Here is a 26,285-nt window from a genome sequence, read left to right as displayed (position 1 = left end):
TCGAAGGTGGCACATGCAGCACTTCGCACCACCACTGCGTATGTGACAGTTAAAAAGTGGGGACGCTGCCTCTCTACGCCAAGCGTGTGGTACGAATGTGGAGAGCAAATAACTCATTAAAAAACTTTCATAATTAGGATGCATCGGTGTCGGGGACCAACAAAAGGTAGAGAGGAATGTTTAGAGTATTAAAGTAGAACTAACAGCGTTCCAAAAGTCGAAGGCGACTATAAAGCTGAAAATTTGTAGAAATGACAAATCAAAAATCAATTAGGAATAATTGAAATCAAGCATTTAAAGGCAGAAAACTGTGTACATATGTGGCCTATACGGTATAGGCGAAAGCGTTAAAATTGATTGCCAGTCCACATGCTAGAACTACATATACCAACGGATTGAATACTCCACCAAGAATATTCAGTATCAAGTAAGATATCCACTTTCTACACTCTTGGATACACCAAAACCAAAAAAAATTTCATTATTCCCATTCCATTTTCCTATAAATATAACCTTCTCCTCCATGAGTAAAAGCGTTCAAAAATACTTCGGTCACGTTGCCTCTTAAAGAACCCTGATGACCTTATTTAACATATTTTCAATGCAGTTAGACTTAGTGGTGTGTGTAAATACTTAATTGTACTCGCGCTTCATTGGCAACTTGGCAGGCATAAGAATGAATGCTTCGTAATTGTTCTTACTTGGAAGTTGGCCAGCGAACAATTAAAAACTGAAAACTTTGAACTTTCTAAAACGATTTTGTATAACCAACTAAGAAAATACAGTAGCACTTCGATATCGGTTACCACTGTTGGTTAGCACTATTGTTGCAGAAGATTTTTCCAATACATTCAATTCTTCAGCGCTTGTCAACAAGGAGCAAAGCATGCGGTTTTTTGGAGAATATCTCCATTTGGAAGTAAGGATCTTTACTTTTTTACACTATGTCATCGTAAACATTCTCAAAAAATCAATAAATTCAGCAAGATGACGGCAATCGCAGACATCAAGGAAGCGGAAAAGTTATAATATAACAAATCTTATACTAACTAAAAGAACAAGCTCCAACGTACGATGGAGTAGTAGTATATTGTAAGGTACTCACCTACCTCTTGTGTTGCTTTGAAGAAGACTATAAATGCGGCTACGAATGTATTTTGGGCAACTCCAAACAAATTATTCTATAATTTTTGGGCGGAGATATTGACCAAAAACCTGCGGAAGAAAAACAGATGTAATAAGTAAATTTTATACATTAACAATCTTCAAAAATTCAATGCAACAAGTTGATGCCTCTGATAAAAATTATTTGAATGAAACTAAACAAGCGGGTAAGGTTCACAGCACGACAAAAATTTGTTAAAAATGGTTCCGATATTTTTGGCCCCCAAAAGCTTTGAAATTTCTATACTACAAATATAGCATATATCAGTGTTTCTGTTGCTTCTGGAATCATAAAATCGAGAGACAACAGTCTCTTAACAGAACGGACTTGAAAAAGAGGGCTAAAACCAAAGCACATGTTAGTATACATATATGTATGTAAGCATGTAGCATGCACGTGACACGGTCCAAACGGTTGCTTGTGTAACATATTTTTAGAATTATTTACTTTCGCTAGGCACTTCAACGGACAATAAAAGTTGCAAATCTTCGGCCAACTGATAAGTTTACAATGCGAGAACAAAACTTGAACACGCCCACGTCTCTCCAGTTTTTGCGCAATTTTGGTACCTACTTAGGTGACGAGTGTTAAAATTTCATATTTAAATTGAGATAGCACACAATTTTAATAGGTTTGCGTGTAGAAACCGATTTAAGACTCACTTGGTTGCCATTGAGACCGTAATTGGCACACTTAGGAAGACTATTTTGCGAGACGCAACCCGTTCAAGTGTCATGCATTGCTTACCCAACAGTTGGCCTCAACTGGTGAAGCCTCAAATAGTAAAGTTTCCACCGCCGCCGGCATTGCCATGGCATCCTGGAGCTTATACAACGCTGCAGAAGTTTAAGCGGTTCATTGCGGCAATGCGGGGGTGCACATTAAGTACTATTGATGTTAAATGTGCAACAAGCAATACATACATATGTCATTATTGTAGCAAACAGCAGGGTGACGAAGGCCAACAGAGTCGTAAATTATTGAAAAACTTTCCAAAGTGGCAGTTAAAGGCGAATAGAGTCAACATCCAGGAAATATGTGCATGTGTTAGTGTCCATAAGTACTCATCATTTAATGTGAAATAAATTGGCATAACTGAAAGCAATAGCACTTATATAAAAGGGTACAATGCATGGATTCAAAGGAAGCGCTCGTGAAGTGCGTGCTCAGGTCAAATGTCATGCGAACGCCTTTCAGAGTTGCATAGACGAGTAAGCGCAGAGTTAAATAAAACACATCAATACCTCATTATGTCTACTTCAGTCTGAAGAAAGGATTATGTATTTATAAATATTTAGAATAAGTTAGGTTAGGTTATACTGTATGGCTTAAAGTGAAGTATTCCTCAACAAATTTTGCGAACTTTAAGAGTGACTTGATATCTTAGTTTAATACTTCGTCTAGTCCCTTGAACGCCGAAGCCCCTAGTTATCTTGCGAATTCTAGATAATGCTGGACCGAAGCATAGGATGTGTTCCAGCATCTAACTCATTCCTGCACTTTCTGCATGCATCGTCATTACTTACACCCATGGGGCACACATTTAATGCCAGTAGGTTATAACCAGTCGTTAGGCCATTAATCAACCTGCAGTCCTTTCGAGACGTGTAAGTAAAAACGACCTCCAAAAAGCTTTATCTGCAAAGTGTGTCTCAGTAAACGCAGAACTCCAGAGCTCGAGAGTTTCGACTTAGTTTGTTTGTACCATACGTAGACAACGAGCTCCGAATTGTTATAATGTGGAGCAGTTACGAGTTATCGCTTTCAATACCACCAAAAGAGAGTTTCCGAAAGCTTGAAAATTTATTATAATGTAGATGTCTAATGTGTCTTCAGAACATTGATATCTCAACAGATTTCATGCTGACGGTCTCAGAACATTTGGTGGGCCAGCTGATGGTAGAAGAAGAAGAAAAAACCATTCTGTGAAGAAATTTACTTCACTTTCCTTTTTCATAATTATTATCTGATAGTTACAAAATAGTAAATGAATCGCTTAAAATAATACACCAAATGCTCGCGGCGATGTTGCATAATACTTAAGGCAGAAACGCATATTCGCTGTCTATCTTTAGGTGCCATTTTATTCAATCAGTCTGGCCAAGGCAAGACGCTCAGCACACCACATCCAATTTGTGGCATTTACTCCTGGAAGTTTTGCGTTCATTGCACCAAAGACAAACCGAATAGCAGCGCGTCATCGAGCATTTTATGTAAGCATAACAAGCGAAAGAAATTGATAGCCGCCTAGAAGTATGCAACACAAATACAACTATTTACAGTAATTGACGACTGCTTAAATACGGGCGCATAGCAACAGGGCAATGGTTAACAGCATGACAACAACATTGAAACATGAGCTCAATTACAATGCGCTCAGTTTGAGTTCAACACTTGTGTAAGAACTTAAGCAATTGAGACCGCAAAAGAAGCTGAGTGGAGCGAACTCCACGGACGATAATTAAATAAGAGCCAAGTGTGGCAAATGAATTAACTAAATGTGGTTATTATTAGTGAAATAAGCGTTTAATTAAATAAGTTGTTTTAGGTACTAATAGATAAATTTATGCTGCCAAGAATAGCAGAGGCTTTCAAAATATGAATTTCTTAACGGAAGTCTTGTTGGTGGAAACTTAACACACCTTTAAGAATTTCACTTGCAACAGTGTTGCATTCTTCCTCTTTATGAAAGTCGATGAATTCAAAATAATCGCCTTATATTTGCTTCTAAAACCGACAGATTTTATGGCTCTCCAACAACACAGAAAACTTCTAACTTCCCACACAAACTTTCACTTGGCTGTCTGTTGCCAACAAAGTAAGTATATTCAAGTACGAGTATATTCAAAAATGTCAGAAAGGTGAGAAAGTGCAAACAAATTCGACAGTTTTGAAGTTTCATGACAGGCGAGCTGGCAATTTCCGACCTTTATTTGACGCCGCCGACGGTTTGAGTGGCCAATTACTCTCGCTTAGTGGGATACTGTGAGCACGAAACTGAAAGCGAATTTGGAAAAATATCAAAAAATGATAATCCAATAAAAATTGTGGAAATTTTAGGATAGAGAGTGAGAGAAAACTTGCAGCGACAAAATCCGCACAATGAAACATTAGCAATCGCTGCAGAAGTGGGAATTACACCGTCAAAGCAGTAGAAGCGCTTAATATAGGAGAAGGGGGATTAAAGGCTTATGTTTGGGTTGTCAGCATAATGTGAGCGGTTGAAATCATTGGTTTCAAAATCGGTGAAATAAAAAGAGTAAGAAGAGGGAAAACTGAGGCGAAGGTAAGAAAGTGCAGCGTGAATTTAATTTGATAGAAATTAGTGATAGCTTCGATGGCTAAAAGTAAGCCAAACTGATTCTAGATTTCAATAGCTGCTAGGAGAAAGATTATAATATATGCCACAAGCAAAATCGACTTTACTGCTTTAAATTGCTATCTCATCTGTGCTGATCAAGTGCCTAGGAAGCTTCTTATAAATACACACAAACGATAAACAAAGTCTTTCACAAAATCTGAAATATAAGCAACTTATGACTGCTATTTATGCTTGGAACTAAACTCACACGAAAACAAAAAATATGTGTATATGGTACCGATCTAAAAAATCTCTTCGAATGTCTAAACATTTCGCTATAAATAAATGTTTATCCACCTTTATCTGTATTTAACGACTGCTTAAAAGATTCTAAAAAACTAGCAACATAGTTGTCGGTACAGTTTCCTGTATACGCAGCTCTACCTGAATTATGCATCGATTTGTTTGTAAGGAATAGAGAGCATCAAGTTTATAATTATTATATGTTTTTAGTTACACAAATTGGCCAAAGATAGTTAAAAATTAAGCAAAGTTTATATGATTTATATTTAAATTCGGTACTGTTTGTTACCCAAATTCGGTAAAATTTATTGTATAACTAACTAATTCAGAATAAATTTTTCTTTCTCACGTAACTTATACCAAAATTCGGTACAGTTTGTTAACCACATTTGAACTGCATTTCAGATAAAAATTACAAAATTATATAATTCGGATCACTTTGTTACCCTAATTCGGTAAAAAATTTTTAGAACTAATCAGTTTAGAAAAACTTTTTCTTATAACAGTGACGCTTAGTTAAAGTTATACAAAGTTTTGTGTAACTTACACCTAATTACGGTACCATTTGCTAACCAAATTCGGTGCAACTTTTTTATCCTATATTTAAGTTAAAAAATACAAAATTTATTAATATTCGAAATAAGATTTTTTAATATGATTGGGGCCACAGTTGGGTAACAAACTTCGGTACAAGTTTTTTTTAGATCTTTACAAAGCTTTGTGTAATTTATATTTAATTTCGGTACAAATTCGCTACAACTTTTTTAAACTATGTATGTATATGTAAGTTAAAAATTACAAAATTTGCCAATATTTGGAACAATATTCTCTTTATAATATATTCTATATTTAAAGTTCGATATGACTTCCACCTAAAGTCGGTACAAAACGTACATTTATAAAAGGAAAATTGTTCTTAGTTCTGTATAAAAAATTAGAATTTGAAGTGAATCTCTTGGAAATGCTTTATTTAGCAGCATTCCCACTACATCACCCCCAACTCATACATAAACACACACATACATATTTGTATATATAATTAAGATAGCTCGTAGTCTGATACAGTTGCGGATGATTCGAAATTTCAGCGTTTGCTTATAAAAAATCTTCTTATTATGTCTTTATCTAAATACAGAAGCAAAAAAATTAAACAAAAAATGCTTGGCAGTTAATCCTCCTACAAATAAACAATTCAAATAATGAAATCGTAAAAATCGTGCGAGCAATCCATTCAAATAGAAGATAGCACATCTTCTGCAAGGCGCAGCGACGCTTTGCGGGACGGGCCAACCGATCGTATGAGCAATTTTTAAACAAACCGCGGATGTGCAATCAAAGCTCCTGCAAATAAAAGCGAGCGATAAGCGGTCGTGTAATGGCAGTGGCCAGAGCGAATTGCCCAACAGCTGCGGCGGCTGCGTGGCGTGTGGCGCGCAGGGCTGGTCTATTTGAATGGGCTTTTATTGCCAACTCATTGAATATAATTATGCTGCTACAAAATTTTAGTTTTGACGCTTTTGCCACAAATTCATTCTCAGTTTACGTTTTTGCACAGACATACAGGTATATATGTATGTGTGTACTTATTCCTTTATAGTCAAAAATTGGTTTGTTTATTATTCTAATTATAAAGCTGGTATTTGTTTTACTTGAGTTTTACTTGAATGAGAAGTGAATTATAGCGTGAAAATGTAAATATTTATACGGTAATCTTTTAAAAACAATTATACAAAATACTAAAAGTTGCGAGATGAGGATTTACGTGAAAAGAAACCTTATAAAGAATTATTTTACAGCTAAGAATGCAACAAGTACAGCAAATCTCACTACTTTTTTAAAATTATTTTTTTTAATAATTTTTTCCAAATATGTAATCTGAAAAGTCTTCGAATATTTCTGTGCTGAATTGTTCACTCGAAATTTAGCCAAAGCCTTTCAAGCGCGGCAGTTAATTTCTTGCACAGCTGGCAGTTTTTGCTGTGAAAGTGTATTAAACCCATTTGCTGCACTTGGAGGTGAAAGCCAAGGCCAAAAATTCTTTCACTTCCAATTTCATTTTTTAAAAGCGAATTTGAACTTTGGATGTGATTTGCTGTTAAACGAATTGATAGCAAAAAATCTGTAATAAATTTGCATGAAATAAATCGGAAACGCAGCAAGAATTATTGGCAGCTATTAATTAATAGACATGATTTTGTGGTTAAAAATAATTTTGAGAATTTTGGTTTGCATGAAAATAATTTGTTTAGGAATATATAGATACAGAGATCCTCACGTTGGCTACTACACCCCCCACTATTTACAAATTGCTATATTGGGAAATACCGAGCTTACGCAAGACGGCTAATGATATTTTATTATAGCCGAAAATTTTGGAGTTCTACAAGTTTAGAGTCAACACCGCATTGTCGCAGAATTTTATTAGAGACTGCTTCATAGGAAAAAAATTCTGTCAGTTTTTCATTGCCTCATGAAAGGCAAACACTGCTAAAAAAACTGTTTGAAGCTGAAGGGTGAAGCCTCTTTCATAGTAAAAAAGAAATAATTTTTGTTGCCTTATGAAAGACTATCACACTTAAAAATACAGTTATATACCGAAAATATAAAATTCAGTGCATTTGAGTGCAGAAACTACCATCCATATGCTTCTGCTAATAACCCATCGATTTTGTTCGTTATCTTCAAACTAAGCTAGACATTGAAAAAATGTACTTAAAATCAACTCAACACCTTCAACAGCATCAAAGTAAGAAAAAAATGTTAAGAAACGAGAAAGTCCATAATACCATCATTATCATAATCCAGCAGCTACTAGCTACTTAACAGATATCTTACAAGCTGCTCACACACACATTCACATACACCAGCTGAGAAGATGCTGGCACTCACACCGACCTGCCTCACAGCGCGCCCACCTGCCACTCACTACCTGCATCATGGTGGGGTACCGAACCCCACCACCCACTGCTGCTGCGCCGTTTTCCGCTGCCGCCAGCCGTTGCTGAGCGCTTCAGCACAGCCGCATTTTAGTCTCACAACGGCTTTCAGCAGCGACGCGCGTACAACGGCGAACCGTTCCAAACGACACAGCATTCGTTTAGGTAAACAAGTGAGAAAATAGTAACAATAAATGCTTTAGATACGGGAAAATAAAGACGTTTCAGCAACAGCCAATGCGAGAGACGCAAGCGTGTAGAAAGCAGCAGTAAAAGTGCGCGGGAACGGCGCTTAAAATTCATTAAGAAAAGCTGTGTAGGAAAAGCGTACTTTTTCAAGCGCGTATTCCAGGAACTATCAAACCACTACACACACACACAGCGAAAGCATAAACAAAGCGCTGTGTGTATTGGTGAGCAGTGCTAGCAGTGCTTTAAGCGCAGATTAAATTAGCTAATTTCGCGTAAATTGCATTGAAATAAAAGCAGGCAATTCTAAGATAAGCTGGCAGCGCGCAGTTGAACTACTTCAGTTGCACCGAGTGAGACTGACTTGGTAAGTGCAATCGAAAATAGTCTGGAACTAGTTACGGACTAGTGCGAATATAATCAATATATTTTGACAAGAAAAATTTAAATATCAACTGAACTAGTATTTTTCAAGTGAATACCGACTAGTGCGCATAGAAGTAGTCACCAATTAGTTACGGAATGTACCGTAATTTAAAAAAAAACAACAAAACAAAAAAATAAATTAAAGAAATTGAATCATAATTTCCGAAACAAAACAAAAAATTTATAAAAAAATTAATGAAATTTCGTTCGAGGAATTTTTATATAAGAATTTACGTCTGCATATTGGGCAACAGCCTTACCAGTGCCTAGGAACCATTTGGCAGTCCACTTATGTGAAAAATCGTAAACAATTCAACAAATTGCATTATGGAATTTTCATATTTTCAATTTCGACGATCAAATAAAAATAGAAGCGAATTTCCAGATCTAATAGCAATTACTAAAAGTGCTAAAACATTTCCTATACAATTGGAATTCATTAGTAATGGCACCAAAATTGCAATTTGCCAAATCGCTAGTAGAATATCTTTTAAGATTTGATTATTGGCTGTCCAGCTGACCGAATTTATTATTGCCAGACTCGCTTTGATTGTGGATCAATCAGATGCCCCCATGGCGTATGCGTCACTTCCACGCTCGTCTTTTTCATGTGCATACATACACACATACATACATATGTATATGTACATATGTGCCTTAGTGTTATATTATTGGTTTGCAGGCACTTATGTAAATATATATTTATTTGTTCGGGCTTAAAATGGTGTGTAGCGCTGAAAGATAGCAATTATTAGCACCTACAATTCGCGGACGGAGGGAATACTCAAAATGTGTGAACTGACAAAGTGCACACGTGATTAGAATAGAAATGAAGAATAAATAAATAAGCTAATATTAAGTAGAAAACAAATTGATGTAAGATATGAAGACTTGTAGAAGTTAATGGTCAATACGTTGGTGAAATGCGGAATAAAGGACTGAAAAGAATATATACTCCGGTTTCAAGTTTAGTTGTGATAAAAATTGGTTCCAACTGTTCAAAAACGATATATTAAGGTGGAATCTCTGTCTTAAAATATTTATATACATATATTCTTCTTCTTAATTGGCGTAGACACCGCTTACTCGATTATAGCCGAGTTAACTCCGGATGGAGTCATGTGTAGAAGTTCACGCAAGTGAGGAAAGTTCTCTGATCGCCATTCACTTGGGAGTGGCCAGAAACGATTCTTTTACACATGGCTCAAGCAGCTCACAACTTCCGGTCTTTGACCAAGTATCGTCTGGGTAGCCTAAGAACATCCGTTCGAAGGCGAGCTAAAGTGAGAAGGCGAAACATCCTCTACATAGGGTTGTGCGCTGGGTTTGGGACCCGCCACGTAAAAAGCCCCCCAATGAAAGATTACCATAATTTAATATTAGTTTTCATTAAAAGAACAAAGTGCTGTCTTTCAATTTAAATTGTGAAAGCTTCTCACGGATTTTTATGAAAGCTCGCGAGGCATGAACCCAAAAGCTTGTTTTCGTAAATACTATGCTTTAAACCTGCAAAATATGAAAGCTTAAAACACATGAAAGCTCGATAAGTACAAATCTGTAAGCTAATTGGTTTTCAATTTTTTTTCTGTCGAATTTTAATAAAAGCTTGCGGCACATGAACCTGAGGGCTTGCTATCTTATATAGCACGCTTACATTTTAAAACATTTCGCATAATAAGAAAGCTTATAAATATATGAAAGCTCACTAAGTGGAGGATGTGAAAGCAAATTGTAATATGAATTGGTTTCCAACTACAAAGTCAATTTAGAACAAGTTGAAAACCCAGATAACATTTAAAAATATTTGAGTAGTCACAAAATGTGTTTGACTATGAAAATTATTGTGGAAGCTTAATAAAGTTTATGAAAAACGTACTTAATTCAGTACTTTTAGTATGAAAGCTCAGTAGTAAAAATATACGCAAGCTTTTTCTAAAATGGTGAAATTTAATGAAAGCTAATAAAATTAATGCACCAAACCCATCAAAAGCTCTGTGTGACCTTATAAACATTAAAAAGCTCAGCAAATATCTCAATATATAAAATAATATTTTTTTTAACTGACACATACAATTTGAATCATAATCTGTGAATGACAGCCATCACTTACTCAAAACTCCTGCTGCTAGTTTTTGGCTTAGTATTATTCTCTTTCAAATTTTATCTTCCATTAAATTTCTCTACAAAAGCTTGGTCTCAGCTTGTACTTTTAGTGACTTAAAAATGTTCTTATCCTTCATTAAGAAGAGTGATTCTTTGTAGACATCGCCTTTACAGCAGTCTTTTCAATCTAACAATTAAGTCAATCATCCTAATTGAATTCTTGAATGCAACAAAGCCGCATAAATCATTTACAGCGACTTCAAACATTTTGCCTAATACACTAGAGAGATAGGCTTTGCGTTTCTTTAGACACTCACACACCGAGTGTTTAGAAATAAACCATTTTCAAATAGGCTGTAAAAGGGAATCGGAAATGAATGGGACAAAGTTTGCTTCTCACACGGTCGCTGTCTGGCCTATGCTATTGTGCGCCATTAATAAATAACTCTAAAAATAGTGGAAAGGCTTTAGCAAGGCATTTGGATTTGTATATACAGTTACTGCTAATCCTTTGTGCTGCTGTTGTTGACACAGCGTCATAAAAGTAGACGAGAGCGCGAGTGAGCAAATTATTTGGAGTCACAATGCACACAATGCCATGCCCACCCAACGAACGCCCAACTCAACTTGCGGCACGCAGTTATGGCTCGACAATTACTCATGTACAATAACATATGTACAATTACATTAATGATTACTTTGGCGCAGATCAAATGTTTGCCTCTAGAAACCTCTCCCCTGTGGCCTCTCCGGGTATGTGCGTAAGTAAGTGCATTTATTCAAGCATATCTGTATTGTGTGTGTGTGCCCCTTGTGCTTTGACCTGCATTTGATTTGGTTGCTTTTAATTAAAATCGAATTTTGTCCATTTTCTCAGACTGTTATTCTATAGCAACTCTTGTGACTATACCGTTATGCTGCTTTCATCTGTCTATCGCAGTCCGAAATTTAACTACATGTCCGTTCCAAGCAAATATTCATTTACTTTTGGGTTGTTTTTCGGCAACGCATTAAGCTCAGTTGAGTTGCTGACTGCCGTTAACATTTTTGCTATTCAGTGCAAAGTTGTTGCTGGTTCCAGGAAATTTTAACTTTTATAGTTTTCTTAAACTTGTGTGTTTGTAACAACACACTTAGTCTAAAATGCCCACCAACTCATACACTTCGCTGCTGAAACCTCTGCTTACCCGCCCTTCGTTCACCACTCCATCACGTGGGCAGCAGTTCAGCGTCCGCTGGCTGCCGGTTTCACAATTTCACACAGTTTCCTCATTTAAAACCCTCACCCACTGCCTTACATTTATTTCATTTTAAAAATTTCACTTATACTCATTAAACTTAAAGGCGACTCATTACAAATTTTCACTCGTGATTTAGCGAATCAACAAGGTAAAGCAAATATTCGGATTTGGTAATTACTAAAATGGATTTTTAAGTGAAATCGCTACATTTTTAAGCTTAAATTGATTTATGAAGACATAATTTAAAAACTTTCATATGCCAATATTTGTCAGCATGAAGTGGTCTATAGAAATTATTATTTTTTTAGTTCGAGTCTCGAATATAACTAAGCTTTCGACAGAAATTTTTGAGGAAAAATACATATATGCCAGATTTCTCATTCCACGTATGTTCTTCACCATGAATAAGACGTATTTTGGCTTTTATTTTCCCCAAGAGCTCGTCTTAAGGGATTTCACTAATATTCGTCTTTTGTGGTTCTAGTCTCGAGTAAGAAAAAAAGTTAACGTTAACCGAAGCTATAGTCCCCTTCACAAATACAACAGCATGTTTTCAAGAATCTTGAAAGGTCAGTTCGTTTGTCAGCTATATGCTGTAAAGACTCAATCTGAACCATATCTTCGGATATTGCATCGTTACCTTAGAAAATAAGCTCACCTATGCAAATTTCGCTATATCTTGTCAAATGAAAAAGCTTTCCATACAAACGCTTTGTTTCCATCATTTACAAAATTACAGATCGATATCTCAAAAACAGAGGTACTAGTTCGTATATATACAGACGAACGGATAGACGGACATGCAGAAAGTCATCGTTAAATTGACTTAGCTGGTCACGCTGCTTATTTACAAATAGACTTTATAGGCTCTCAGACTTTTCATTTTGGGTGTTACAAACTTCATGCAAACCTAATATACCTGTATCCTGTTCAAGGTATTTCTGATTTCCTATTCCATGGACGTTCCTTAAGAAAATTTTTGGGTTAGACCTCTGATAAATTCGACCAAAAAGGATCTAATGCCCTCCGGTAATTTTTTATTCTAGAATATTGGGCAGTCGAAAATGTCTTTTCGTATTTTGTTATGAACAACGTAGTCGCATATTTTCGGTGCTACCAATCACATTGTGTCGTATAGAAATACGAAATGACTTTTTCGACTACCTCCTAGAATAAAAATTTAGAAGTATAATACTATGAACTTAGAATGCCTCACACCATACACTTTAATAAAAATAAAAATTTGCAACTTTACAGTTCAGGGGTCGGTCATTCACACTTATCCGCAGAGCAACGGTTACTATGCGATTTAAAATAACTGAATATAAAGCAGTATCCTCCCAGAAAGAATATTTTTAATTATTTGCTGAAATCAAAGAAATCCTGCGTGTTCACTGGCACGCACACACACAGTCTACAGTTTGTCGTCGTATTTAGTTGTGTTTCGCGAAGAAAAGTAATTAATTTGAACACTACTAAGAATTCGAGGCGCGAAACCGCACGCAGTTTGAAGACTTCAAGACAACAAAGGGAAGCCGAGAAAAAGTGAACGAAACTTCCGTTATAGGCACAGTCACCCAAACGCTGACCTTAATAAAATTCCGCAAAAAGTTCAATAAATCTCACTTAGTAGCAATAAAAGCCTTCGAGTGACAACGCAGATGGAACGCAGCTTCCTTGCAACAAAGTCTAAGCACTTAATTTGCGCTCTATAACCGTTTTCACTTCGTGGGCTTCACTCGGCGTCTCGCATGCAAAGCAGCGCTCATAGCAAACGGCACTCAGCCCACTAACCGAATTACCGCACAATTAAATGTTGCTCATACGCCCCCGCGGCCGTGCCTGTACAATGGGGCAGCACGCAGCGGCGAGTGCGGAAGTCAGCTGCAAGCGCTCAAAAATTACAATTTAATTCTGTTTTTCGGTTTTTGTTTGCAAATATATATGCATGCAACCGCCAACAGCCAGCATGGGTGTGTGTGTGTGGGTGCTTGCATTTTTGCATTTTTCGAGCGTTTCGGCAGAGATGAAGCAAATAAACGGCAAAGGTTTCTACATATTTTAATTTCCTGTGTGTGCGTGCGTCTGTATACGTATGTGGCAGCGCAATGCGAGGCTGTTGCATGCCAGCAGTCATGCAACGCGTGGGCGACTTAAAATGTGCGGCCATGCAATGAATGCGACCGAAACATGCTTGTAGCTGTAAAGCGTCGGACTCACCTACACACAGGTGCGCTTATATCGGGTGATTTTTTTGAGGTTAGGATTTTCATGCATTAGTATTTGACAGATCACGTGGGATTTCAGACATGGTGTCAAAGAGAAAGATGCTCAGTATGCTTTGACATTTCATCATGAATAGACTTACTAACGAGCAACGCTTGCAAATCATTGAATTTTATTACCAAAATCAGTGTTCGGTTCGAAATGTGTTTCCGCTTTTTTATCGACAAATTTTGTTCAGCGATGAGGCTCATTTCTGGTTGAATGGCTACGTAAATAAGCAAAATTGCCGCATTTGGGGTGAAGAGCAACCAGAAGCCGTTCAAGAACTGCCCATGCATCCCGAAAAATGCACTGTTTGGTGTGGTTTGTACGCTGGTGGAATCATTGGACCGTATTTTTTCAAAGATGCTGTTGGACGCAACGTTACGGTGAATGGCGATCGCTATCGTTCGATGCTAACAAACTTTTTGTTGCCAAAAATGGAAGAACTGAACTTGGTTGACATGTGGTTTCAACAAGATGGCGCTACATGCCACACAGCTCGCGATTCTATGGCCATTTTGAGGGAAAACTTCGGAGAACAATTCATCTCAAGAAATGGACCCGTAAGTTGGCCACCAAAATCATGCGATTTAACGCCGTTAGACTATTTTTTGCGGGGCTACGTCAAGTCTAAAGTCTACAGAAATAAGCCAGCAACTATTCCAGCTTTGGAAGACAACATTTCCGAAGAAATTCGGGCTATTCCGGCCGCAATGCTCGAAAAAGTTGCCCAAAATTGGACTTTCCGAATGGACCACCTAAGACGCAGCCGCGGTCAACATTTAAATGAAATTATCTTCAAAAAGTAAATGTCATGAACCAATCTAACGTTTCAAATAAAGAACCGATGAGATTTTGCAAATTTTATGCGTTTTTTTTTTAAAAAAAGTTATCAAGCTCTTAAAAAATCACCCGATATATACATACACACACACGCAACAAAGTCGTAAAAATCGGCGCTGCGGCGCTTGTTGTCAGCATGCTTACTCACTCGATTTTTGGTGTTTTTACTTTGAGTCTTCTTTTTGCTTTCTATTTACACTATGGTACTATTTTTCAAGTACGAGGCATCGCTTTCAAAGCATTTTGTGCCCCAAACTAGGCTCAAATGTCAATTTTTTGCTTTCGACTGGCCGCTACACGCGCCCACCTATTTGTCTTTCGCTTAATCTATTAGTTTACGTTCACAAGCCCTGCCGACGCTTCGCAGTCGCATAAGCTGCAACCTCTCAGCTTCAAGCATAGGCTTTACTTGCCCAAACTCTGCCCTCGTAGTGCTATTTGTTAATCTACTTTATTTTACTTTTGCCCCTTACGCCGGCGGTACCGCCACGGCGTTGCCTCATGAAAGTCACGTGCAGCCAGGACATGCGCTCACGCCTATCGCATTGACGAGCCTACCATAACTGCCGACTCACGCCACTCGCACCGGCTGCTTTGTTTTGCTATCTTTCTGTTTCTGTTTTCATACGCATATTCTTCGCCATCGACAACAACTCAACCACCCACTGCATCGTGCCTCACGGTCTCAGCTGTTGCCACAGCATACCAACAACAACAATAATAACATTTGCTTCGTCGTGCTTCGTCGCTTACCCCTCGGCGCTCGGATTCCTGTGCTCCCTGCACGGCACTCGCAGTTCGGCAATCGCCACCGGCACAGCATACCAACCCAATCAGTTTATAAACAAACTCACACCGCCACAATTTTTCTTTACTGCTCTTCGTGTTCGTATATATTTGTGTATTTCGTTCATTTGTCGTACATTGTTGCTCTAAATGCATTTGCCATATGCTGTTGTCCTGCTCACATACGCGCCGCGTATCGCGCTGCTTCATGCCACCGCTACTTGGCTTTGCATCTTCGGTATTTCGTTCGTTTTAGCCCTCGTTCGTAAGTGTTTTTGTTGATGTGCGTGTGTGTGTGTGCTTGGCCTTATGGCTTAACAGTAGTTGCATCCTGTCGCCGTGTGGCATAACGTGCGCGTCTCTGATGGTGTCCGGTTCATTTGATACGCTCGCCAGCGCTACCATTTCACACACGTACCTCTCATACATATACAAATTTCGTTTTCGCTTCTTCGATTTCGGTTGCAACTAAGCGCTCTGTGCATGCTGGCTGTTTGATTTGAATACACGGATAATTCATGTCGGTGGAATAGTGGCTTGAATTTATAACGGTGCTTTACTTTATTAGATTTCAGTTGCCGGAAGTGTAAATTTTTCGTTGTTGGAATTGCGCGTACATTTTAACGGTAAAAATATATATTACAGTGTCAACATAGAGTCTGTTGCAAGCAAAAATAAGACTTATACCACGAATTTTTGGTCATAAAATCATCTTAAAACCCCCTGCAGATTGCATAGTTTTGCATAAAAGGTGAGTTCTCGGTTTACAACAAAATCTGAAAAATCAGTTTAAGTCAAGAAACATAGTTATGGGGACTTTTCAACTGAGTCATCATTTCCATGCACCTTTGCTACTTTGAGTTTAGTAATATCCGAAAAAAATTGAAATTTCAAAATTTCGGTTAAGACCCTAACAAATTTCACTGCGAATAAATATTTTTTCTCAAAATAGCACTTTTTGAGTAGCCTATAAACCCAATAAACAGCACAACCACTAGGTGTGTACTAACAGGCTCTCTTTTCAAAAAGACTTTTGAACCCAACTCTTATTAAGCCTTATTTTCATTATAACTGTAAAAAGCTCTTATTAAAACGTTGTAAACTAAACCCGAACTTTTTTTAAAGAGAAGAGAACTTCAACAAATCCTTTTTTCATAAAACATTTCGTCCATTTTTTAGTTTAAAACTATTTGGTCCAGGCAAGGAAAACACAGTGGCTGTCAAAATGTAAAAATTAGCTACGTGGCATTGAAATCAAAGTCATTAACTCGGCATTGGGTTGAACTTTACAGACTATCGCCGTCTTAACTATACTTTCATTTTAGTCTTGAAAGGAAGTTGCACTTATACACGGGGACTTCGGCGATGAATAAACTGCAATAAACTTGCTTTAGAACAGATTATCGTCCGAAAGTCAGTACAGAAAACCGTACTTAGTCGGCGTTCTTTTTGTAACATACGAACGAATTTTTTTCGGTATAAGAATCCAAGGGATTGCACTTGAGATTCAATTTTGAATATTTTTATACAAATAAATTTCATTGGAAAAAATATTGCAGGTTGCTTTCTCAATGTCTGGTTACCAGCCTTTGTGTACAGTTAATAGAGATGTCAGCTTAATAGAGCGTCCATTTAATAGAGCGTTCACTGTATTTTTTCATTTAGGGACTGTTTTTATTATCCTATCTTCTAAATTAGGTGGAACTGGACACAGTGTGGTAAATTTTGCTAAAATTGGTTCAGCAGTTTAGGAGTCCATCGCAGACAAACAACGTGACACGTAATTTTATATATAAATGTATATTAATTGTTTCCGATTGGAGTCTTATATACATATACTCTTCATACATGCATGTGGGACCACCAATGCGGTGTTCTAAAGGATTTTAATTACAGTAAATAACTGCAGTGATTTTTCTCGGTATACTACTACTTATCTGTACTTTAAAAATCAAAGGTTTCTTAGGTAAACAACATCCACAGAAAAAGTCCGCAATAAACCCAAACTGCCGCAAATATTATTTTCACGGAATTACAAGTGTTTCAAATTCTGTCTGCCAGCGACACATAAAAGCTCTTCAAACATCTTCAGTGCCGCAGTGTCACTTGATATTAGAACACCTCATTGAGCTCTTCACAAAGTAAGAAAAATTAGCTATTGCCTGCTTTTCAGCTTGCGAAATGCAAAGCAATTACAGCGTTCTTGGAATGCCTGCCTACAAAAGTAGCAAAACTCAATGTAAATAGTTATGTAAATGCAGGTCTGATTGCCGAATTCCGTGCAAAAAATGTGCGTACAAGTTTAATACAAATTTGTGTGTATGTGTGAGTGTAAGACGTGCTACTGTATTGGAAAAAATTCAGCAAAAACCACTGATGTATGAGCATGTGACCAAATGTAGTTTATGCTGCTTTGCACGGCTTCCGAAACCGGCATGAGGTGTAAGTTTCATATATACTTATACGTGTGTGGCTGCTAGTTCCAGTTAGTGGCGCAAAATTCTGCATAATCAACTTAAATGGTATGAACGTATATATACTTAGTTTTTGCTACATATTTAATTGGTTTGCATTAAATTATAATTTTACAAAATATCAGTCTAAAATTTGTTTTTGCTTACTTTTTCAGTCGAAATAAGCACTAAAATATACTGTTATTTTATATGCCACCCAAATAAATAATAATCAAGCAATTCAAGAGTTAATCAAATATATGCGCAGATACATACGGACACACATGGTACAGACAAAACGAACCAACAATTTATCAATCAGGCCAATTAATTGCATTTTAAAACTTTTGCAACAATTCTGCGAAAATGCAGTAAAACATTTATTACATCATGCCCCATAACTGTTATTACGAGCTAAGAGTCAGACACGCCTGCAAAATGTGCATCGATTACATATTCACTGCTGAACAGTTCAAATTTAATGCAAGGCTGTCACACGCACAGGTCAAAAGGGCTACAAAAACAGCTAGATATTTGTATTAGGGTGTGCGTTATATACCAAGTTAATATTTTTTTTCATTCACGCGCCGTTTGAAGTTTCAGTACATTATTATTATTTTTATTTTTATTTTATAATAGCATTGTTTAAGGTTGTTCACATAACCAAAGTGCTGAGCATTGATACAAGTGCCTTATAAATTTTATGTTGCTCATACGCCATGGCATAGCATGCATACTCAGCGCACTCGATGTATAACTTTAAGAGCTTATAACTTTTAAAGGTTTGGCTTCACGGAAAAAATACTAGAACCATTTCTGTAGTCCGGAAAATTTTGTACTAAAAAATTAAAGCCACGAAGTTGTAGTTTACTTACTTAATGCAAAATATCACAAAATCGCATGTTATATACGCGGGAAAGAAAAAATTATTTAGACACGGTTTAACTTGAAAATAAAGAACTTCTGTACATTGGATTAGTTCCTTATAGCAAAAACTGACACTTCAGGCGAAATAATGAGCACCTTTATATAGACATACGTTGACGCTACCAAATATTTAACCACATACATGCACACACATATATATATGTATATGTATATATATATATAGCATACCAGAATGAAATCACAACATTTATTGCAGAGTTAAAGCCACTGAAAGAAATTATATGTATATATGTGAATATGTGTTTACGTACTGCTCGGCATACTCCCACACAATGCAATGTTTCAGCTTCACGTCGACGACGATAATTTAAATTTATTCCATTTAAATAGAAATAAATATGGAAGTGATTGAAAAACATTTATTATGCGCACATTGGTGTTAATTTCTTGCCTCCTAGCAGATAAGCTATGTCAAAAATATATGTCAAAATGAAATAACGACGCTGAAAAGGTGATTGGAAACCACAATATAATGACAGCTTTAACTGATTGCAAAACAGATTCAAAAATAATACTGTATTTTTGCTTCAATATTTAAACAACAAAACGAGTAGAGAATTCAAAATTGTGTAGATATAAAAATAAAATAGCATAATTCGGTTGAGAATTAATGAAAAACATATGAATGAGTGAAATGAAGGTTTTCTAACAACAAATAAGACAACTCAAAAAAAAAAAAAAACAAACAGGAAAAAGAATATACATATAAATGTATTGGCATAAGTTGGTTCAGCATTAATACAAAAAATATGAACGAGTAAAATTACGGCGATTTTAGTGGTTAGAGCTACTCAGTGAAGGCATTTTCGACCCAATTTGACTGTCAAATCAATTCCGTGGCGAAATATACTTATAATATTTAAAAACTTGTAATAGTTAAACCGAATATCGGAATGGGTTGCGTATGTTGTGGGTTCTAAATAGTTGTTTATATGGTATGACTTCTACAGAAAGCTTATTTAAAATACAATTTCAGCAAAATTAAAAAAATGCTATGCTATCTCTACAGAAAGCTTTAAGATATTTAATTTGTTGCCAAAGTCTTGTCTTAGGGAATATTCGAATCTGAGGGAAGTTTCAAGTTAAAGAATTGCAATTATGCGCTAGACAGAACTTTGAGGAATCAAATAATGATATTGAAGCCTATGATGATAAACCATAGTATATAACTCTAACAAGAAAAATAATATAAAAATAATAAGAAAAAACTTTCTCAACCACTCGAAAAGGCATAAAGAGCGCAAAATTAGAAATTCGCTTGACAGCAAAGAATCGAAATTCCCGTATTTTTGAGGCTATAATGCAAGATCGTACCTGCTAAATGATTTTTCTTAACGTCTGAGATTTCCGGCGTCATCAGCGTCTTTAGAAAAAGCATTAAAGTTAATTAGCACAAACATTTTTCCAAGACTAAAAGTTATATACACAGGTTGGTGAAGTCCTCAACTGTTTTTGTACCTAAAACAACTGTCAGAAGAGCATGAAATACTCGGAAAGCATTTAAAGAATTCCTTGCATGTCGAGAGCTTCGAAACATGGCTCTCTCACTGGAAAAACATTGCACAAACAGAAGCCACACATTTCCATCGCAACAAACTCACACACACGATAGCAAGCGCTAAATACCTTTCATCCTCCAATGCTGTTGATCCGCGCGCTGTTGTCACTGCATGAAATATGCAGCAACTCACGGATGCTTTGCCACTTGTAGTGCGGAAAATCAACAGAAGAAATCAGACTTGCAACACTTACTTGCCGCTTTTCGCCCTACACGGAGCAGAAAAACAGCGAGCAGGACCGTTGCATGTGGCAAGTGGCAAAAATCCACCAAAAAAACACTACTAAATAATAACGAATGGCAATGATAACAAGAAAGCAGCAGTGGCACAAGTCTCAGTGATTGGGGCAAGAAAAAGCGGCGCAAGAAATGCACATTAAACGGCGGAGAGGCAAGGCAACCTATGTATACGTACTGCAGCTACAAGAGTGGTACATAGAATTAAAATGCAGCAACAACAAGCAACGCATGTAACGTGCACTACTTGCCGTCGAGTGGGGTACTTGTTGCAAGCCGTTTGCTGCAAGTATGCTAAGTAAATATGCATGTGAGCATAAATTCAGCAAAAGTGAAGAGTTGCATTTCAAGAAAGGGGCTTCCGCCTACCGCCTATTATAACGGCTTCGAAGCGCCCTATACCCACGCGCAGCGCAGTGACAAAACGAGATGGCGAAGGCTGTCAAGGCAGCGCCTTGTATGTTTATATTAAATTTCGCGAGTTAACGGTAACGAAAAACAACAAGCGCGCGCAAAAACAAAGGCGGCAAAAACCGACGGCGTTGAACGTTAATGTTGCACAAACTATTTATTTATAATTTAAATGTTGGCTCTCGCGCTGACTTTTTGCTATTTATTAGTGTAGACCGCGTCAAAAATATGCATCAGAATACTGCCACGCGCACTTGCAACATATAAAATCTTACTGTTTGCAAACTTGTGTTGCCACTGACGTTGCCGCTCATTATGGCGCACAACTAATTAAGTAACCAGCAGTGAAATTTGCATCAACAGCAGCCGGTGGTTTGCTTTAAACAGTTACGCGGCGCTAACTCGATTTGTCAAACAAAATTTTCGTTCGCGCTAGATGTAGCGTAGCTAATGGCGTCCATGAGCAGACACGTGGGCGCCAGCGAAGAATTATTCAAGCGAATCGAACGCGTCGCGTGCTTGCCACAACTCTAACTTAAATGAAAATTTTACTCCTGGGTGCCACAAACAAACACATAAATATAAGCGGCGCACAATTTGCTTGCAACACTCAGTTTAAAGGACACGCGAGCTTTTATTAAAATTTTATTTTGCTTTTAAGAGATTTATCGATATCCGCGGCGCGCGCACCCCAAGCCACTCTCGGGTACATTGTAGACACTAAGCTTGAAATTCGGCGCGCTACGCTGTGGAACGCCAAAAAATCGACGAAATGTGCGTAATGAATAATAAAAAATATGCCCAAATACAAATTCCTCGTCCACTCAGTCGACAACAACAGCGCAGCTGTGCACAAAAGCAGTCCGAGCGTTGTGCGGCAGCGCCAGACGTTCTTGGCATTGAAAAGCACTTTTGTGTAAAGCGGATATATTTTGGGCCGCGGCAGAACAATTCGTTGCAAGTGGGAGTGTGTGTGCGTAAGTGCCGCTTTGCTTATGAATTTTAAATTTTTAATTGAGTTTCAGTGCAATTTTTCGTAGCAGAGATGGCAGCGGGCGCACAAAGCCATGCAAATGTGTGTGTGTGTTTGTGTAAATAATATAATTATTGTTGCCGCAGTAGGTTGCATGATTTTGTAAACATTTTCGGCCTTGATTTATTTGACCAATTTAATGCTCGGAAGCAGAACAGCTAATCGAAAAGTTCATAAATAAATACGTGAATGAGGGATCGGCTACTTTGTATGTATGTATTTGTGGCGTTACACCGCACATTATATTTACAATAGTTCAATCCAATAAATAATCATTGAATAAAAAAATAAATATATTGGGAAATCGAAAAGGTCTTTTCGTCTTTATATATTTGAATATTGACAATAGTCGAATAATTAGCCTTTGAAACCAAAAAATAAATAAATTTTGGTTATTAAACTTATCGGAAAGGAAATTTTTGAAATCCAACAAACGCTAATGTTCAAGGTCACGTTGTCGGGCACAGATGCCGCAAACAATTCATGAATTTAGACGAAAAGACAATGAAAATTCCTATAAAATCGAGCAACAATGTTCCAAACAGTGGAATTTATTGAGCAATAAATATTTGGATTAGAGATAAATTCAACACGTTGTGTTTTTCAGTGATTTATTTGCAGGTTTTCTCTATATCAGAAGTGATGACTTTGCACATAGCAGAAAGCAGATCTATCAGGTTGTTCAATAAGTTTTGTCGTTTGGTAAGAAAAACACAATTTTATGATTCAAAACACACCTTTTTATCCAGTATAATCTCCCTGAACATTAATACACTTGCTTCAACGATCCTCCAATCTGTGGATCCCATCCCTGAAGTGAGAATCCGGAAGGTCTGCAAAATACGCATCAACAGCCATTATGAACTCTTCATTTGATGAAAAACGCTTGTCAAGCATATATTTTTTGAGTTGTGGAAACAAATGGAAGTCGCTGGGGGCCAAATCTTGTGAATACAGTGGATGCTTTCGAAGCCAAACACCCAGGTTCACACCACTCTTTAGGCTCTTGTTTTGATTCAGGAGTCTAATCCATAGTGATAAATCGACGCACAAAATCCATTTTATCCTTTTTAAAACGCTCCAAATGTTGCTGAGAAAGTCGGATTCGAATGTGTTTTTGTTCCATTGTTAACGAATGCGGCACAGCTTTCTATAACCCAAAATTTCACTTAAAATGTGGCTCACACCGCCTAATGAGATGTGTAGAGCCTCTACTAAATCTCTCTCAGTCAATCGACGATCTTCCAAAACCATATCATTTGTATTTTGGCTATGATTTCTGGTGTTGATGCTTTTTTTGGACGTCATTCACGCAGACCGTTTTCAAGGCTTGTACGACCAAACAAAGAATGCATCGATTGATGAAACTTCACGTATGTTCATATGAAGAGTGTACTAACAAAACAAAAAAAAAACATTGGGCTAGTGCAACGCCCTCTCTTATAGAACGTCAAAATTTATTGAACAGCCTGGTAGTTCACAACTATCTATGTGCGGCAACTTCAGGCAGAGTTAAAATATTTTCACAGCTCATCTATTATCACACACTTTTTAATGTGAGCAGTAAAGAATAAAAAATCTTAGACAATAGATTTCCGTTGAGCCGAAAATTATTGTTTTTGCGTGGATTCCCCACTACCAACCTTACCAGTTTGAGAAATTGGTAAGCGATTTAAGATATTTTAGCGCACCTTTAGCAGTTTGTCTTAAAATTCTTGTTTTACAGCTAATTACGAATTCAACTTATCTTGAATAAGGTTTAAGAAAGATATGACAATTGAAGAGCTATTAACCACGAAAAACCACCTCAACAAGCTGCATTATTACAGCGGCAGAGAAAACTCTCTATCCTAACACTATAAATAAAAGTCGTATAGTAAACACTTGTAACATACAATTCTCTGCTAAAAATAGATTTTTATTGTCACCTCAGCTCCAATCTGCTAGAATTACTTTCAAACAAATTAACACGCATACATAATATGAAGAAATAAAAATGGAAATGCGATAAGATTGCTCATTCGACATCACACTTCCAAAAGCAGCACTAGTAAGCATAAAAGTATAGATTACATATGTGCAAAAACTAAACGTATGTATGTGTGTGATCTGTTTCCACAAATATGTATATAGCAAGCTCAGATTTCCTTTGCCATAAAATATAGAATATATAAATAAAATATATATGTATATGTCTACTATAGTATACTGTTGCGATGTAGAAGTATGATGCAAGGTTAGGTTTGCTGGCTGAGCCAAAGTTCGCATATATCGAACTTATAAGTCAGCAAAACGCCTTGTGGCCCGTAAGAATTTGTTCAGACATTCAGAGGACTACTTTCGGTGAGCGATCCCACCTTTTGCCAATGGCCCCCCTGCACCAGTTCAAGAAAACCAATACCTTTCTGGCTCTCTTCTCGATATTAGGCTTCCATGAAAACTTTCTAACTAGGATGCGTCCTAAATACATACGTACTTTCATAGAATATAATAACAAAGCTCCTTTTCTTGATGCTGTTTAAAATTTTGTTCTGTTTTATGCATTTATATCGTACGTACTACGAGTACCAAATCTATAGCGGCGTTTGTTTCTCCGTTCTTTCGTTTCACCTCTTCATCACTAATGTGAGAATGTTTAGAAGTTTTCGAAAAATAAGTATTTTTGGAATTTCAATTGTTTTGTGGTCGAATATGGTACATTCGCATTCGTAGTAAGCGATACTCTTACTCAGCAACCACTAACACTAGCTTGCACCGCGCTTCCTACCTTTCCCTCTCTCAACTTACAGCCCACTCTATAGCAACTTGTATGCCAGCTCACACGTCGCTTCTAACTACGCATCAGAAGGTTGTATAAATGGTTATTTAACAAGTTGTAATAAAGAAACATATTCCACAACCGCACAGAAATACTCATATAACGCTTGAAATGCTCAAATTTTAACCGCAATTCGACACTGCGGCGAAGACAGTTCTGGTAATGCCAAGCGTGCTCCACACATACATTATGTATATATGGATGTTTTGTGAAACAATGCAAACGGAATGAATGAATGAATACTTCGTCGACTGACGGGTTATTCAGGTGGTGCAAGGTTAAATGCAAAGAGAAGTGTGTAAAGCAACTTCCAAATGTTCAACATAGTCAAAATGTGTGAGATTAGAAGATAAACGTAAATATGTGCTCCACCTGGTATATATAAGGAATTCAAATGACATCAAGTCATGCTGGAAGAACAAAATATGTTTTTTTGTTGTAGCAAATATGCTATAAAGTTTTCAATATAACCCAGTTTTGAGTTAGCAAAAGGTAAACTAATGGTTATTTTGCAATTCCATTAGAAACCGACTTAGCCAAGGTTTGCATCAACACAAGATTCTTTTCTCGGAATGAATTGCTGAATTTCTGGAAATGAGAAAATACTAAGGGATTTGTAACTGGTGGTAGGTGTGGCATAGCGAAGACTTCTATTTCTTTTTATTAACAACGATTTCATTTTGGACCTCAAGAAGATTTTTTTTTTCAAAATTAACGGATGTTTTAACACGTGTTAGAAAATGACTCATACCCAAAACACCGCCAGATTAGTCAAAGGATAAAATGCCTGGGGGTCCGATACGACCAGCCTCATACCCAAAACATCGAGCACAAATTCTTAAGACGATCCGCATAGCTAGATTACACAAATGATGACTTGACCAGCCTCATACCCAACACATCGAGCACAAATTCCTAAGACAATCCGCAAGGCTAGATTATACAAAGGATGATTAAGCGGCACCTGTTTGTCAAAAAATCATCAGATTTTATCTTAGTCTCATATTCTAAAGGAAAGACATAAGGAAGAAACAGAGCGACATCCAAATTCACCATGAACACACATCCACACGTACACATGACACTGGAAAAACTGTGTTTTGAAAGTAAATGTAAATCATTTTGCTGTTTCAATTGCTGTGTTTGGTCCGCAAATAGTCTGTGTTTGTCTAGTAATGTTTTTGCTATCTTAATTTTCATTACTTGTTTACGTTATAGAGACTTGCTATATTAGGTGTGTGTAAATGTATATGTTACCGTCTGGGT

The 26,285-nt window shown here is 37.0% G+C and overlaps 1 protein-coding gene across 3 annotated transcripts in view; it reads left to right on the top strand.

Annotated features, from left to right (window-relative positions):
- The first annotated feature begins 7,815 nt into the window (after nt 1-7,815).
- LOC126758168 (PDF receptor) overlaps nt 7,816-26,285 on the top strand; it is a 67,573-nt gene continuing 49,103 nt past the window's right edge. For 2 of the 3 annotated variants that reach the window (XM_050472275.1, XM_050472278.1), the window contains exon 1: nt 15,899-16,312. The gene's annotated coding sequence lies outside the window, so the exon portion shown is untranslated. Of the gene's footprint in view, nt 8,262-15,898; nt 16,313-26,285 lie in introns of those variants that run through there. The other variant, XM_050472276.1, reaches the window with a different exon arrangement.

Source organism: Bactrocera neohumeralis, chromosome 5, assembly GCF_024586455.1.
Source record: "Bactrocera neohumeralis isolate Rockhampton chromosome 5, APGP_CSIRO_Bneo_wtdbg2-racon-allhic-juicebox.fasta_v2, whole genome shotgun sequence".
NCBI classification, from domain to species: Eukaryota; Metazoa; Arthropoda; class Insecta; order Diptera; family Tephritidae; genus Bactrocera; species Bactrocera neohumeralis.
This window is presented reverse-complemented; position numbering and strand designations above follow the sequence as displayed.